A 14,181-nucleotide genomic window follows, 5' to 3' on the forward strand; every position below is an offset into this window, starting at 1 on the left:
CGTAGCTGCACGCCACTCCTGCGACACTGCAGTCTCTCTAGGACCTAAATCCCGGAAGAGATATGTGGCATCAGCATGCGGGGGGGGGGGCATTCCCAGGGGCAGAGCTGACGGTAGTCAGTTTCCAAAGCCCCTCCAGCACGGGAACGCCCCCTCCAGCAACAGCGTTGCTGTGCCAGGTTTTTCCTGGCGCAGTATCACTGTTTTCTATGGGGGGGGAAGCCCCATTTTCTTTATTATCCTTTTAAAAAGGCTTTTTAAAGCCTTGTGGTGACTGGGTAACCTCTTTGGGGGTGCCACCGCGGCGTCTCGGCTATATTGTACCCGGCTGCCACAAGGCTCAGGATTGAGCTGATGCATTTAGTATGTAGAGCTGATTTACCAATAATGTTGGGGGGAGCATTCATTTCACGGGGGGGGGGGGTGGATCCGTGCAAAGTAACAAAAATGGTGCGAAAATTCAGAAACCCAGGTTCGATCAGCCTAAAGGAGATGCAAAAAGCAAAACAAGGTTTTTAAAGCTAAAACAGCAGAGATGATAAATTCGAAATCATTCCTAATTTTAACTAATGGATGAACCCGTAAAACAGGAAGCATGAAGTATGTGTGTGAGCTTTTAAAGAAAAGGGAGAAAAGAAATTCGTTTATTGATGCAGTTACTGAAATATGTATAATTCATTAGGGTTTTTTAGAGCTTCAATTTACAATGTCTCAACAGCCATTATGCCTGATTTTATGCTGGGGAGCAGTTTCTATTATGCAGCCTAAAGGAAGATAATAATGTTACCTACCTATCAATATTTTGTTGTAAGACTCAAGGATAACGAGCACCTAAAGTGGTGCTTGCAACTGCAGAAGTTTGCATCTCCTTTATACACAGAGCAAATACACATTCATATTCACCCCTGTAGTGTCTGATCCAGGGACAAGGAAGAGAACATAAGAGGTAGCCCCATGACCCAAACAGAAAGGACCCTGATAAGCAAAAAGTACAGCTTTCCAGCCTGCCTTGGCAGAGCTCACACAGGATTTGAATCAGCCACCTTCGAACAAAGATGGAAGTCCTCTGACCACCACCCATGCAGAGATACACTTTACACCACTTTCTAAAATGGTAAAAGTATTAAGTTTAACATGCAAGAAACTTGTCCTATAACCTTCTGAGGTTGCATAAAGAGGTTGCATCTATTTTTAAATCAATGCCTTTGATAGTTACAGCAACAAATTAGTATGCGTTTGGGTGGTATGTAAATGTGACATGAATTGGAGGAGAATTTTACAGGTACCCTGGATGGCCAAAATGACAAATTTGGGCTCTAGAGGAAATCAAGCCAGAACTCTCCCTAGATGCTAAAATGACTAAATGTTGGTCACATTATGAGAAGACAACAGCCAGTGGAAATGACAATGCTATGCAAAGTTGAAGGCAGCAGGAAAAGAGGAATACCCAATGTGAGATGGATTGACTCATTAAAGGAAGCCAGGGCCCTCAGTTTGCAAGACCTGAGCAAGGATGGTAACGATAGGATGTTTTGGAGGTCATTAATTCATAGGGTCACCATAGGTCAGAAGTGACTTGATGGGACTTCACACACATGTAAACAATGGGGAGGGGCTGTGGTTCAGTGGTAGAGCATCTGCTTCGCATGCAGAAGGTCCCAGGTTCAATCCCTGGCATCTCCAGTTAAAGGGACCAGGCAAGTAGGTGCTGTGAAAGACCTCGGCCTGAGACCCTGGAGAGCCACGATTGGTCTGAGCAGATAATACTGATTTTGAAGGACCAAGGGTCTGATTCAGTATAAGGCAGCTTCATGCGTTCAATGGATTAAAAAATTCAATTAATTTTTGAAACCAGCCTTGATTTTAATCAACCCACCCCTATGTCAGCAGAACACTGCAGGAGCCTCAGGGGCCTCTCAGCTTCTAAAATGAAAGGCCCCCAAATTCAAACTTCCCTGGATTTTGCATCATTTCATGGCATATCCTAATATTGTTCAGGCAATGAGTAACCGCTATGCACTCGTATACTGAGAGGAACTAGACTTCCCTAAATTTCAGGGATGAACTGTTGACAGTGAAAACAGGCAAAGGTCTAGCTCAAGTTAAGACCCGAGGCAATCCCCTCTCTCCACATCTAATTGCCCACCACTGATCCAACTTGGCCTGGAAGGATCTGATGTCTGTATAGGGGGGGTGGCCATCATCAAAACAGGAACGGGGTGTGGAACAGAAAAACAACAGACCTCCTAGCAAGAGGGAATGTTGGCCAGTGCCCAGAGTTACGAAAATTCATGGCATTTTATTGAATTTTAGCGGAGGCTGTTGCCGTCTGGCCTTTGCTCCTACCAACCAAAGCCCATTACTGTAAAACAAACAGGATTATAGACCCTGCTGCCATTTCCTTCGCCCTTACAGTCACTTGCCTTCAAATGAGATTAACACTTTGGAATGTTAGCTGGGAAGCTATGCTACCCAGCAACAAATACGTTTGGTCGTTTATGCATGGAAGTTTTACCTGGGGTTCAATGCTCGTTCGACCCACACTTTTCTGTAGCAAATCCAAAAATTGCTATGCACCAGCAAAGTCACCAAGCTCAAAACTGAAAGTGTCTCCCCGCCCCTTGAAAACGCTGCTTTGTAATTGGCTGTAGTGCTTTCTGTGAGAAAAAACATCCAGTTCCCCTTATCCCCATAGCGGAAACCCAAGTGCCGTTTTACAAACCATTTTTTTTTAAAGGACCTCTTTAAAAGGAATGGGGTCGGGGAATGGGGGAGAGACCCAAGCGTCATTTTAAAATATTTTCTTGTGTGAGACAAAGGTCTACTCAGATAGAACTCTGGCTGGGAGATGAAAAAACAGGAAGCAAGTCCCTGCTCCTTGAAACGCTGCTTTGTAATTGGCTGCAGTGCTTACTGTAAAAAAAGTCACACACACACCCAGCTCCCCTGTCCTGTGCTTTAGCTTATGCAAGGAGAAGAGGAGGATTTGACCTGGGCTGATTTCAGGAGAGATTGAAGAATTGGGATTAAACAGCATCGGGAAGACCCAGGATTTCCAAGGGTTGGCCGCAAGGTCATCTCTAATGGATGGAAAACTCATGCATGTGTCTTTGTGCGTGTGTGTGTGCCGTAAAGTCACAGCTGACTTATGGTGACCCTGTAGGGTTTTTAAACAAGAGATGTTCGAATGTGGTTTGCCATTGCCTGCTTCTGCATGGGCTGAGAGAGTTCTGAGAGAACTGTGACTGGCCCAAGATCACCCAGCAGGCTTCATGTGAAGGAGTGGGGAATCGAACATGATTAGAGCCCGCCACTTAACCACTACACCACTCTGGCTCTTAAAAATCAAGTAATTTTGGGTTCGGGTGTTTATTTTTTTGTCATCATGTCACAGTCATCTCATGGCAGCCCCATAGGGTTTTAAAGGCAAGAGCCATTCAGAGGTGGTTTGCCATTGCCTTCCGCTGCATAGCAATCCTGGTCTTCCTTGGTGGTCTACCATCCAAATATTAACCAGGGCCAACCCTGCTTAGCTTCTAAGATCTGATGAGATCAGGCCTTCCGGGGCTATCTAGGTCAGGGCATCTCCTCTTTGCAAAAGCTGTGACCTATGTGGACGGTGGTCATGTAGCGGTAACTATCATATCACTAAGCTTTTCTTGCTGAGTTTGCAAGCTAACAGGGAGTTCAAGAACTTTTCAAATTGTCAATGAACTTTGTTTGCTTAGAGTTACTTTCATTTTGGACAATTAACTGAAACAGTTACAGTAGAGTTAGATTAATTGCTTTTTAATAAAGGTTACGAGTTGAGAATGGCCTTCTTATCTTGTTATATCAGATATAACTCACATGCGCAGGCTGACTGGCTTATTGGCGCTTATGATGATTATCTCACATTTAGTTACGAATCAATCATTTAGCTAGATAATAACCACACGATTATAAAAGAACAGATTTAGAGAAAGATAAGATTGCATTTTTCTATTAATATGCACTTATGTGACAAACAAATCAGATATCTCTGGCTGGAAGTCTCAGAAGAAGACTAGATGAGATTGGGTAACTTGTGCATTTGATAATCCCAAAAAGCAGTGAGACAACAAGTTGAAACCTGATTTGCTTTTAAAAAGATTAGGTAAAGGTAGTCCCTTGAGCAAGCACCGGGTCATTCCTGACCCATGTGATGACGTCACACCCCGACGTTTACTAGGCAGACTTTGTTTACGGGGTGGTTTGCCAGTGCCTTCCCCAGTCATCTTCCCTTTACCCCCAGCAAGCTGGGTACTCATTTTACCGACCTCGGAAGGATGGGAGGCTGAGTCAACCTTGAGCCGGATACCTGAAACCGACTTCCGTTGGGATTGAACGCAGGTCGTGGCAGAGCTTTTGACTGCAGTACTGCAGCTTACCACTCTGTGCCATGGGGCTCTTTTTTAAAACGATTACTTGCTATAAAATGATGAAGCAATGCTAGGAACTTTGATAATTTTAGCATTTATCTTCACAGTAATTGTAGGGTTAACTTCTTCATGCCTGTATTTTTTTTCTGTCTTGCTCAATAAAAAGAATATGTTCTTATCTCAATAAAAGATAAACGTTTCTACAGATGTTCTGTTTGGTTAACAGTTCAAAGATCTAAACTCAACCCCCTTACTCTTTTGTGTTATCAGAATTAAGGGTCTTTAATCACCCTTTAGTAGATAAATCCTGGAGACCTCTGTTGATAAACATTTTGCACAGACAAAGCTTTTAAAAGTGTTTAGCGCAGTCCTCTAGTTTGATACAGGAGGGAATCCAAGATAACAGAGAGATAGTATAAGCAAACAACAGTTCTCATAACTGTCATCTGAAGTAGGATTTACTTTTTTTCCTAATTTATGTAAGCAATTTCCTATTGCAAGCTAACCCAGTAATAAAGCAGAGGAATGCCCTGATTTCTGGTTTGATATAACACTATACTATAGGAACAGAGTACTACAAGACTGTATAGTAGACATTTGAGTGCTGTGGTAAGTGGTCTACAAATTCTTGAGGGTAGAGAAGATGGAATACATATTTTCATTCTCAGTCCTGCTTGTCAGCCAAAATTGTCTCTCAAAGCAGGCCTCAGGAACCAATAGAAAATAAAAATGGCAACTAAAATTTGATGAAAATGAGACAGAAACCGACGAGGAATCCTAAAAGGCAGGGAACAACTTGGAAATTCCCCCCGCAGCATCATATAATCACTCAGAAACGCAAGCAGGATAATATCCCCTTCCTTTAACGGATATATTCAGTCCTCATCAGATTGGTTTTCTTTTTGGTTAATTTAAAAAGTCATATTTGTCTGCATAACTGGGGATTCCTCAATTATATAGAAACTCCTAACTAGTCAGTGGACAGTTCCACAGTTTTGTTTTCATGGTGGAGTTGTCTACTTTGGGTTGGGAAAGTCCTGGAGATTTGAGGGGTGGAGCCTTGGGAGGGCAGGATTTGGGAAAGGGAGGGACCTCAGCAGGGTATTACGCCATAGTGTCCACCCTCCAAAGCAGTCACTTTCTCCAGGAACTGATTTCTGTAGTCTGGGGATAAGAACATAAGAACATAAGAAAGGCCCTGCTGGATCAGACCAAGGCCCATCAAGTCCAGCATTCTGTTCACACAGTGGCCAACCAGGTGCCTCTAGGAAGCCCACAAGCAAGACGAATGCATAAGGTTGCCAGGTCCCTCTTCACCACTGGCAGGAGGTTTTTGGGGAGGAGCTTGAGGAGGATGGGGTTTGGGGAGGTGAGGATCTTCAGTGCCATAGAGTCCAATTGCCAAAGCAGCCATTTTCTCCAGGGAAACTGATTCTCTATCAGCTGGAGATCAGTTGTAATAGATCAGCCGATAGAGATCTCCAGCTAGTACCTGAAGGTTGCGTAGCCAGAAATTATATCAAACGTACTAAACTGTTAGTTATAGCAAATAAAAGTGCGTGCTCAAATGCAAAATCTTTTTACTATATTGTATGTTATATAAGATATATAGTAAAAAAGATTTTGCATTTGAGCATGCACTTTTATTTGCTATAAATACCTGAAGATTGGCAAACCTATGTGGGGATTAGTTGTAATTCTGGGATGTCCAGACCTCTCTTGGAGGTTGGCAACCTTATTTCAGTCATAATGAGGCCAGATCACTGTAGTATGAGAAGCAGATGTTCCATGTGAAGAGGGTTCTTAGCTGCTGCTGCCTGGGCCTTCCAGGTAAAGGTCCCCTGTGCAAGCACCGGGTCATTCCTGACCCATGGGGTGACGTCACATCCCGACGTTTTCTAGGCAGACTTTGTTTGTGGGGTGGTTTGCCAGTGCCTTCCCCAGTCATCTTCCCTTTACCCCCAGCAAGCTGGGTACTCATTTTACCAACCTCAGAAGGATGGAAGGCTGAGTCAACCTTGAGCCGGCTACCTGAAAGCGACTTCCGTCGGGATCGAACTCAGGTCGTGGGCAGAGCTTTTGACTGCAGTACTGCAGCTTAACACTCTGCGCCACGGGGCTCTTGTCACTAGCAGGTCTCAATTACAGCAGTTGGAAAGTGGATGGGGGGTGACTTTTGGCTGGGGCAGGCACGAGGGATGGGTACCTGGCTCCCCCCCGCTTTTCCACTGGTTGCAAGGCAGTCAGAGACAGGAGAAAACAGGAATGGTACAAGGGATGGCATTTTGAACTAGGCCTAGAGAGACCAAACATGAAAACCTCAAGGAAGCCATGAAGCTCCGTGTGAAACCTTGGGCCAATTGTCCACTCTCAGCCAAAGCTAGGGTTGCAAGCTCTGGGTTGGGAATTACCTGAATTTTTGGGGGGTGGAGCCTGAGGAGGGCAGGGTTTAGAGAGGGGACTGACTTCAATGCCATAGAGTCCAATTGCCAAAGTGGCCATTTTCTCCAGGTGAACTGATCTCTATCGGCTGGAGATCAGTTGCAATAGCGTGAGATCTCCAGCCGTTACCTGGACGTTGGCAGCCCTAGCCAAATCTGCCTCACAGGATTGTTGAGAAAGAAGAAAGGGGGTGCCACAATAAGGTCTGTGGAGGGACGGGCAGAATCAAGCAAATGGATGAATAAAACAGATGGTGGGAAAGCTAACATAGAAAGATACAAGGCAGTGTAAAGCAAATTTACTGAAATGGCAGATTTGTTAGTTCAGCTGAGCATTTCTGGAACTATACAGTTTGAGTGGATTCAGTGACCTTGAAGGAAGGTGAATTAATTGTTGAAACGCTGGGGGAAAAACCCAACCATGAAGAGGACTGACTAAAATAAAAATATGACTCTGAAAAAGTGGTGGCAGGGAGGAAAGACACAGACAAAAAGAAAACCCCAAAGCTGTTCATGTTAAGACAGATGGAAAGAGGAACAAGTTGGTTTATTTTAGCTTTGTGAGGTAAAGGAAGAAGAATATTAAGAGTGAGATGAATGGAGTGTAGGTTGAACAAATGGCCGACGTAGGAGGACAGGACTGAGAAATGATGAAGAGTGCTTAGCAAAATGAAGGGTAAAATTAAGACAGATGACATGGGGAAAGCATCCCTAAAAAACCTCACCGTGAATTTGGTGGGAGGCGGAAAGCATTGCTGGCCAAGAGAGGAAGAAACTGGAGGATGAGCCAAACCATAGAGCAAGAAAACAGTAAACTGAGACTGGAAGAGGAGAGGATCCTACCATCTCATAAAGACTAAACAAGGTAAGGCAGTTGAACACCACTGGCCAGTATGGTGTAGAGAACTAGAGAGGGTAGGGTTGCCAGTAGGGTTGCCAACTGCCAGGTAATGGTAGAAGATCTCCTGCTAATTCAACTGATCTCCAGCCGATAGAAATCAGTTCCCCTGGAGAAAATGGCCGCGTTGGCAATTGGACTCTATGGCATTGAAGTCCCTCCCCTCCCCAAACCCTGCACTCCCCAGGCTCCGCCCTAAAAATCTCCCGCCGATAGCTCTTCGCCATTGGCAGGAGGTTTTTGAGGAGGAGTCTGAGGACAGTGGCGTTTCGGGAGGGGAGGGACTTCAATGCCACAGAGTCCAATTGCCAAAGAGGCCATTTTTCTCCAGGTGAACTGATTTCTATCGGCTGGAGATCAGTTGTAATAGCAGGAGATCTCCAGCTAGTACCTGGCGGCTGGCAACCCTAAGTGAGGGTTAGTGGTTAGAGCAGGGGTCCTGCTCTCCTGTTATTACAACTGATCTCCAGCCGATAGAGATGAGTTCACCTGGAGAAAATGGCCGCTTTGGCAATTGGACTCTATGGCATTGAAGGCCCTCCCCTCCCCAAACCCCGCCCTCCTCAGGCTCCGCCCCAAAAACCTCCCGCTGGTGGTGAGGAGGGACCTGGAGACCCTACTGCTAGAGTTAAAACCCATTAAGCTCATTGGATGACCCTGGGCCAGTCTCTCTCTCTAAGCCTAACCTGCCTTCCCCCAGCATGTAGTTGTAAGGATACAATGGAAGATGGAAGAGCCATGCACACCTCCCTGAGCCACACAGAGGAAGAAATCAATAAAAATTGCTATAGGTTTTGCATCTCCTCGGTATCTCCCGTTAAAAATATCTCAGATTGCACGTGTTAGGACCTCTAGCCAAGACCCTGGAGAGCTGAAGCCAATCAGAATAGACAGTACTATGCTAAACGGACCAATGGACTGACTCAGCATAAGCTAGCCTCATAAATTAGGTAGGTCCGTGTTTTATTCTCAAGGGCATCTACTAAGACTGAAGGAGGAAGATGAATGAATTCAACTTTCCATATATACTTCAGACGGGAAAAGATTAACCTTTTTGCTACTTCTCCCCACGTCTCAATTGTTTAAAGTTCAAACCGTTCAATTATAACTACTTGAGTGACAGCTAAAAACCCAGAGATATTATCAAACATTACTGTAATAAAGCAAAGGTTCTGATTTCCAACGCTGGAGGGTACGATGAAATTTCAGTGGGTTGTGACGGCCACTTGGTGTAAGGTGGGCTTGAAAATACAACTGACCCCCTCCCCAGCTCACACCCACACTCCCACCTCACACACACTCATACAAAGAGCCTAGGGTGGTGGGTTGTCATGTCCACAATGAATTCAGGCAGACAGATATGTATTAGAGTGCAGACAGATGGAAACTGTGCCTATGTGTGCTCATTTTTATGCGAAGGCCGGCTCCTCCTCCGCCTTTCTAATCTAAATTCTAATGCAAGTTCTCTGAAACTGGGTCAGCGGTGAGACTAGAGACTAGTGAGAGAGAGAGCAGAGCATATCGCCGGCTACCTGCCCAGTGAGATATGTAAGGAAACCAGACACTCACAATTAGCACAGAGATTACAGGTTTAACCCATCTGCTGGAATTGCCAGCAAATAAAATGAGATCACTTAGCAGACATGGGCCAAAACGAGGAGGAGGAAAAGAGAGAGAAGCAGGCAAGCTACTTGCGAGCAAAGGAAATGGCAGGCTGACTGTTGGAAGAAGAAGAAGAAGAAGAGTTGGTTTTTATATGCCACTTTCTCTACCACTTAAGGGAGACTCAAACCTGCTTACAATCACCTTCCCTTCCCCTCCCCACAACAGACACCCTGTGAGGTAGGTGGGGCTAAGAGAGCTCTAACAGAGCTGTAACTTGCCCAAGGTCACCCAGCTGGCTTCGTGTGTTGGAGTGGGGAAACAAATCCAGTTCACCAGATTAGCCTCCGCCTCTCATGTGGAGGAGTGGGGAATCAAACCCAGCTCTCTAGATCAGACTGGAGCGGGGAATCAAACCACCACTCTTAACAACTACACCATGCTGGCTGGAAGCACCAGGATACTTCAAGATTCTTGTATCCCCCCCCCCCCCCCCGCAGCTCCATTAAGAGCGCAGTAGTGTTTTACAGATACGGCCAGGATTGTAGAGGAACAGTTGCTGATCCTCACTAAAAATCATGGAGGGTGCCTCTGCAAGCCAGAAACCAAGCTGTCCTAGTTTCTCAGCTAAACATGCCAAACAAGGAGTTCAGAGACCCAGAACAGAATAATCTTGGAAAGGGACAAGGAGTAACAGACTAATATTGCCTTTACCTTTTTTTAAAGGTCCCCTGTGCAAGCACCGGGTCATTCCTGACCCATGGGGTGACGTCACTTCCCGATGTTTCCTAAGCAGACTTTGTTCACGGGGTGGTTTGCCAGTGCCTTCCCCAGTCATCTTCCCTTTACCCCCAGCAAACTGGGTACTCATTTTACCGACCTCGGAAGGATGGGAGGCTGAGTCAACCTTGAGCCGGCTACCTGAAACCGACTTCCGTCGGGATTGAACTCAGGTCATGAGCAGAGCTTGGACTGCAGTACTGCAGCTTACCACTCTGCACCACGGGGCTCATATTGCCTTAGAAGATTGGAAATAGTATAATTATTATGAATGGGAAGAAGGAGCTATTTCCAAATTTTGCAGCCCCTTAGGGCAGATGTTATCCAAAGGGGCCCCTCTCAGGAATGGCTCCCATGTCACAGATAAAAGGCAGGCAAGCAAATGACTTATTTTGGAGCATGCTGTGGAATGGGGCAGCTTGGGTACCATGGGCACCTATTGGACAAAGCTGCTGCGACATCACTGCAGACAACTGACACAGCTCTTCCTCCCTTCGTGCTCATGCGAAATGGCAGGTTATGCATTTCACGGTGCCTTAGTGTTCCTGCGTGTGCATTTATGTGCATGTTCACTAGAGACAAAATGCATCTCTCCATTGGACATTCAATTCCGAGAGGCCCAGGAGAGAAATTTAACCCTGAAGATAACTGTAGCAACTCACCCTGATAAAATTGTAAAAAAAGCTTCCTAATCACTTCAAAAAGCAAAAAAACAGGCCAAAATAAATAGGGACTTGCTATGGACAGGGTCCAGGAAAAAAAAAAGAGAGTTGGAGAGTGTGCTACTTCATTAGACTTGAGTCTGAAGAATTATCCCCCCAAGACGAACCCTCTTGAAATGTAGTAGGGTCAAACTTTGAACTGGTTGTCAGCATAAGCCCACGTTAAGAGGCAGAGAGAAGGCAAAGCTCAATTTAAGCTTTAGTCAGCATGGAATGCTTTCTGGAACACTTTTGCCACACTCTTTCGATCACGTGCATAATGCTTTTCCTTCACTACCATGCCACAGCAGTCGCAGCCCACACATCTGGGACGAGAGGGCAGGGCTCCCAGAGAAGGGCTCCAAGGATATTTCACACCCGGCACAACCTTAGATTGTAATTATTTTGCTTTTAAGCAGCATGACTCCGGTGTGGGAAAGAATCAGACCTGAGACTGAAGAGTGTGGTAATACAAGAACGATAGTGGGGGGCCAGAAATTACTTCATAAAAGAGTCAGTTGGAAAGAGACTGCCGAAGAGAAAAGCAACATGGATGTCGTTGCGGCAGCAAGGAGAAGAGGTGACCAGGACACAGACTGCATAAATCCAAAAAGCGTCAGGACTCTCACAAGCCGGAAAGTCTGTGTTCTGAAGCGTCATTATAAGCTACAACCTGGCTTGCGAGAGTGGCCTGTTGCCAGCTGAATTGTTTGTCCATTGGCCGAGTTTCATTTATCGTGAGGATTATTAACCTTTCAAGACTTATTGAAAATCGATGCCTTCGCTCACTTCAAAGTGGGAGGAAAGCCGCTGGGCTCCCTTTTCATGTCCAATCTCTGAGGGATAGTTGTTTATACCAGGAGGGAGAAAATGCTACAGTACATTGGCAGTTGTTCCTGGAGAGGGGCTGCGGCTCTCCGATGCCTGGAGCAGTTCTGCTTTCAAGACAGAATCAGTTTTACATCATAAAGGTGCCCCAATTGGTACAGGGCAGAAGGAAGAAGAAGAGTTAGTTTTTATATGCCAACTTTCTCAAGAGAGAATCAAACCGGCTTACAGTCACCTTCCCTTCCCCTACCCACAACAGACACCCTGTGAGGGAGGTGGGGCTGAGAGAGAGTGACTAGCCCAAGGTCACCCAGCTGGCTTCATGTGGAGGAGTGGGGAAACCAACCCAGTTCACCAGATTAGCCTCCGCAGCTCATGTGGAGGAGTGGGGAATCAAACCCGGTTCTCCAGATCAGACTCCACTGCTCCAAACCACTGCTCTTAACCACCGGCGGGAGGTTTTTGGGGCGCAGCCTGAGGAGGGGAAGTTGGGGAAGGACTTCAATGCATTTCTTTAACGCAACCTTTTGTATTTGCTCCACTCCCACATCGAAGCATTCACTTCATTTAATGATACTGCTCATTTAGCCTACAGGCCTTGAGCAGTGACACACTGGATACAACAAAAAATAGATGATTTAAATAACCGACCAGTTACTGTGCTTGAAGTCCTTTGAATTTAATTACATGAGCAAAAAAAACCTGGCTACCGCCAATATGACACTGAAATCGACACCTGCCAAGAGTTTCTTATCTTGTATTGACAGCCCCTCATTATCACAGAAAAAATGAGTAATCTAGAAATCCCTAATACTGCAAAGGGTACCACATTCCAGTAAGCAATGCTCCAAGGTTTCTATCTGTCCAGAAATACAGTCACAAAGTCTGTCTGAGTATGCAGTCATTTGCATTCAGCGTTGCATTACTTGAGAAGGTACAGAGTTTAATCTTGCAAACATAAATGCTCTCCTGTATGGGGTTCAACTGAACACAGCTATAAAATGGGATGCCCCTAATATGGTAAGCAAGAGCAAATTTGTCTTCTCTGGGCTTCCATACAGGTTTACTGCCAGTGATGTTCTTGGGGATCCTGAAACAATTTGGAGAACTATTTTGGGAAAGCCACACATTCCTTGAGATAGACATGTATTTCCCTAACAGACTTGGAATGTTTCAGGCTGGGAAAATGGCACTGGATGGGAGAAGGCTGAAGCCACTTCTACCCATTAGGGTTGGCGTGTGGGGGAGGACTTACTATCTGCGGAGGGAGGCTGGTGCCGACGTACCGATGTCACTTCTGGAAGTCTAATAATAAAAATCATCACATTGGCAATGTCAAGGGAGAAACTCTGGTTCTTGGGCAAAAACTCTATGGTAGCGGCTGTTTTTACCATAGAGTTTTGCTCAAATACCAGAGTGTCTCCCTCAATGTTGCCAATGTGATGATGTCACTTCCGGAAGTGACATCGTTGCGCCACCGAGGCTGGGGCCTCATTTTAAGCCCTGTAAGATCCCCGCTGGGGGAGAGGACCCGAATCGGGGGACTAACTGGGGGGGGGCAAATTGGAGACCCTCCACTCCTGGCAGGGGTCTGGCAACCCTACTACTCATGCACTATAGTCCTGATCCTATTTGGGCATCACACACAGAGGAATGGAGAAGAACCCACAGCTCACATGTGATTGTGTTACTTCTGTTGTGTTATTTCTAGGGCTGTCAAAAAAAAAAAATTCGGTACAGTTCGGATTCGGCCGAATTTGACCCTTGTGGGTTCGGTACGTGCCGAAGTCCGAACTCCCCCGCTTCGGATCCCCGGTAATTCGGGGGGATCCGGAGTTCGGGGGAAAATTCGGCCCCAGGGCGCCTTCAGAGGGATTCCCTGAAGGCGCGCGGGGGCCCTTTAAACTGATCTGAGCCTCCCAGCTGGAAGGCGCAGATCAGTTTAAATGACAGCCCGCGCCTCTCCAGCGGAGCCCGCTGAAGGGGGGCCGAATTTGCCGAATTTATTCGCGAACTCCCGAACTCGCTGAATTCGGCCCCCCCGGTTGCCCACCAGTTTTGAGTTCGGATCCGTCCAAACAGAAAATCACAGAATCAGGGGAAATTCGGTTGATTTTCAGTTCGGACCGAACCGAATTGACAGCCCTAGTTATTTCTAAAGTGTCAAGGGGGACTGGAGACTGCAGAAGTGAAACCTGGACCATCTGCAGGATGTTCTACCACTCAGCCACAAAGAGGTAGGAGGCAGGCTCCACGTGAAGAAAGACTGAAGTAGGAATATTCAGCCTACTGAACAAATGACATCTTTATTCAGACAGTTTCAAGTGTCATCAAATCTACTGCCTTCTACTAGCACAGATTTTGCTTTTAAAGGAAGAAAAAGCAAGACTAAAAAAACCTGAAAAACAACCCTGCAATCAAAGACTAATGACTTGGAGGCTTCATCGTTAAACAGAAAGCATTATTTGTTGATATGGGCTGCCTGCGTGTGAAAGACGGAGCCTAATTTATTCCTGCAAAAATTGCTCTGA

The 14,181-nt window shown here is 45.9% G+C and overlaps 1 protein-coding gene and 1 non-coding gene across 6 annotated transcripts in view; one reads left to right on the forward strand and one right to left on the reverse strand.

Moving 5' to 3' along the window:
* The window catches only part of ARVCF (ARVCF delta catenin family member), a 291,383-nt gene that overhangs the window by 133,365 nt on the left and 143,837 nt on the right, over window positions 1–14,181 (reverse strand). The gene's annotated exons all lie outside the window — the stretch shown is intronic.
* On the forward strand, window positions 1,612–1,683 carry TRNAA-CGC (transfer RNA alanine (anticodon CGC)). The gene has a single exon. It is a non-coding gene; the product is annotated as a tRNA-Ala (tRNA).

This window comes from Euleptes europaea, chromosome 13, assembly GCF_029931775.1.
Source record: "Euleptes europaea isolate rEulEur1 chromosome 13, rEulEur1.hap1, whole genome shotgun sequence".
Lineage (NCBI taxonomy): Eukaryota > Metazoa > Chordata > Lepidosauria > Squamata > Sphaerodactylidae > Euleptes > Euleptes europaea.